Below are 3,500 nucleotides of genomic sequence, written 5' to 3'. Positions count from 1 at the left end.
GAGAATCCTTCAATAACAAAAGTTGAGCCTTAAATTTTTTTTCAGTTCTCCCAGATTGAGAAATGCTTAGTGTGTTCTTCCTTTTTGGTTTACTGCTCCAGATTTTGGCACATTTCATTGTAATATTTTATTTTGTTCTCTCAATCTGACCTTGGAAATTTTCTGTTCATTTCTTGTACCTATTTATTTGTTCCATTTGCTTTAACATCTCTATATTGGAGAGCAAGTTTCAGTGTCTATTCTGACATTAATTTTGAGCTTTTCCTTCTTTCTTGTCTTCTTAATGACTTTTTGCTTTCTTCATGTACGATGTTCTTGATGTCATCCCAGAACTCTTCTGGTCTTTGGTCTTTAGTGTTTAATGTATCAAATCTGTTCTTCAGATGATCTCTAAGTTCAGGTGGGATATATTCAAGGTCATAATTTGGCTCTTGTGGATTTGTTTTCAGTTTTCTCAGCTTCAGTTTGAGTTTGCTTATGAGCAATTGATTGTTCCACAATCTGCCCCTGGCCTTGTTTTGACTAATAATGTGGAGCTTTTCTATCATCTCTTTCCACAGATGTACTCAAATTGAGTTCTGTGTATTCCATCTGGTGAGATCCATGTGTATAATCATCTCTTCTGCTGTCTAAAGAAGGTACTTGAAATTAACAAATCATTGATTTTGCAGAATCATGTGATTACCAGCATCATTTCTATCACTAATGCTATATATTCCAACTACTGACCCTTCCTCTTTGTTCCCAACCTTTGCATTCCAATTACCAGTAATGATCAAATACATCTTGATTGTATGTTTGATCAATTTCAGATTGAAGAAGTTGGTAGAATTCTTCTAGTTCGTCCTCATTGGCTTTAGTGGTTGGTGTGTAAATTTGAATAATAGTGGCATTAACTGGCCTTCCTTGTAGGTGCGTGGATATTATCCTGTCACATACAGCATTATACCTCATGACTGATCTGGATATGTTCTTTGTGACAATCAATTCAACACCAATCCTCTTCAATTTGTCATTCCTGACATAGTAAACCATGTGATTGTTAGATTCAAAATGGCCAATACCTGTCCATTTCAGCTCACCAATGGCAAAGATATCGAGGTTTATGCATTCCATTTCACTTTTTACAATTTCCAGTTTACCTAGATTCATACTTCATACATTTCATGTTCCAATTATTAATAGATGTTTACAGCTCTTTCACTTCATTTTGAGTTGTGCCTCATCAGCAAATGAAGGCCCCGTGGGCTTTACTCCCACAGACTTTACTCCATTCACATCATCACAGTCAACACTACTTTGAGGAGGTAGCTCTTCCCCAGTCGCATTTTGAGTGCCTTCCAACCTGAGGGGCTCATTTTCTGGCACTATATCTGACAGTAGTTCATCACTCCTTCTTCCTAGTCTGTCTTCTTCTGGAAGCTCATCTGAAACCTGTCCACCATGGGTGACCCTGCTGATATTTAAAATACTGGTGGCATAGTTTCCAGAAGCCCAGCAACTCACAAGCCAGCACAGTACAACAAACTGACAGAGAATTGGTGGTTGGTTTTGTATATATGCTCTTAATTATGTTGAGGAATTTCCATTCAATTCCTGCTTTGTTGAGTGTTTTATTTATTTATTGTTAAATTTGTGTGTGGATTATATGACAGTTTACATGGGAGAACACTGGCTTTACATTTATTCTATTGTATATCATTTCATTGCCATGATTACAGCCCCCTCTATGAATCAGCAAACAACCAAACTGATGACCGTAAGATTGCACCTCCGTCAGCACACAGCCCCTCTCCCTCTCTGAGTCTAGAGTCCCCAGGTGCGCCATCTCTCCAAGTCATCAACTCTGCCTCCATCTCTGTCAGTCAGTCCTGATGCAATTATCCACTATTGTGCCACAAGGGTCCTATCCCCATCTCCTTTCATCAACCCCACACAGAAACATTGGATACTATAGAAACTATAGAGATTCTACCTTCCTCCATGCCCTCTGGATCTAGGCTCCCCCTTGAAAGTTTGTAAACCAGTCATTTCTTGCCTTTGTAGCTTCCCCATTTTGTGTAGCCAGTGTCCAGGTTACCCATCCCTGTCTGCCCTGTGTTTTGAGGGGGTGGGAATGGTCTTTGCTGTAGAGATTTGTTCCCTCTTTTGAGCTACTGCATCCATAGGTGTAGGTCAAGTTCATCAAATTGTATCAGATTATTCTTTTTTTCCTCTTCTTTCTTCTTCTAGTTGAGCTCTGATCATCCAGCCATCGAAGCCAAGTCAAGTGGGTATTATCTGCAAGTGTGGATATTCTTGTGTATATGCCCTCAATTCTTATCAGCTGGACACTTCACTCTCCACTCTAGTCCTCTGTGGCTATGTCCCTGACTTTTGACCCAGGAGTCCCCAGGTCTTGCCATACTGCTTGCCAACCAGGTCTTCTGCCAGTTTCACAGGAGTCTGTTGAATGTAGTTGGATGTAGCTCGCAACTTTGTTGCTGTTTTTCCCTCACATCCCCTAATCAATGACCAACATGGTCACCAGTCAGAATGCATGTCTGCTTGTGTATTCCCCTTGGAAGGAGGTTTGTCCTGAGGGGATCCGACCACTTGCCTAGATATCTCCTGGGCGAACAATTTGCTTGGTCTTGTAGTAGTCAGTTTGCCTGTGGTTTTTACTTTTTTTCTTTTTCCAGTCAGTCTTTCTTTCAAGGAGTATCTGCTGTTCTTCTCGCCACTCCAGGCCGGTCTGCCCGTCCTTTCAAGTAGAGATTTCCCACCTCAGAAGATTCTGGATGTGGTTCAGGATTCCACCTATGGTTTTATGCAATGCAGCGGCTCCACAGGAAGTCTCCTTCACTGGGCAAGTTGTAACCCCATTTTAGGTATTCTAATCAGTTATAGGCAGAAGATAGACTTACAAACTTTCTATGGTGATATTTCTGGCTATTCCTTTTTCTCCTCCTCAAGTATCTATTTCAAAATGGTATACAAGGGAAACCAAGATTCAAAAGACAGCCAAGCATCTTAACTTTATTTTCTCCCTTTGACCCATTCAAACCATGCCTTGATCCCTGTATCCCAGAGCCCTGTTGTTCCAACGTTGTGCATACATCATTATTTACTTCTGTCCCACTTAGCCCATGCACACCTGCTTAAATGTTCTCCCATCCACCTTGTTCTTCCATTCCCCTCCCCCTTCTTGTGTATTGGCCCACTCCCCAGCACTCAAACTATCCTGTGTCTATTCCCTACCTTGTGTTCCACCTTGCCTTCCCTCCCCTCACCCCAAGCCCCCACCTCTCAGTATCCAGCATAGATTTTTTATTTCTTTCCCCTTTTAGTATAGGTTATTTTTCTTAATCTTTTTTTAAAAAATGTTTTATTGTGAGTATGTGATAGCTTACATGGGAGAACATTAGTTTTACATTCATCCTATTGTATATAATGTCATTTTCATGGTTACAATCCCCTCTATGCATCATCAACCAACCACAGGGTATACCCAGCAAGAC

The sequence above is a fragment of the Chrysochloris asiatica genome, unplaced genomic scaffold (genome assembly GCF_000296735.1).
Source record: "Chrysochloris asiatica unplaced genomic scaffold, ChrAsi1.0 scaffold00252, whole genome shotgun sequence".
Lineage (NCBI taxonomy): Eukaryota > Metazoa > Chordata > Mammalia > Afrosoricida > Chrysochloridae > Chrysochloris > Chrysochloris asiatica.
Note: the sequence above shows the minus strand (reverse complement) of the source record.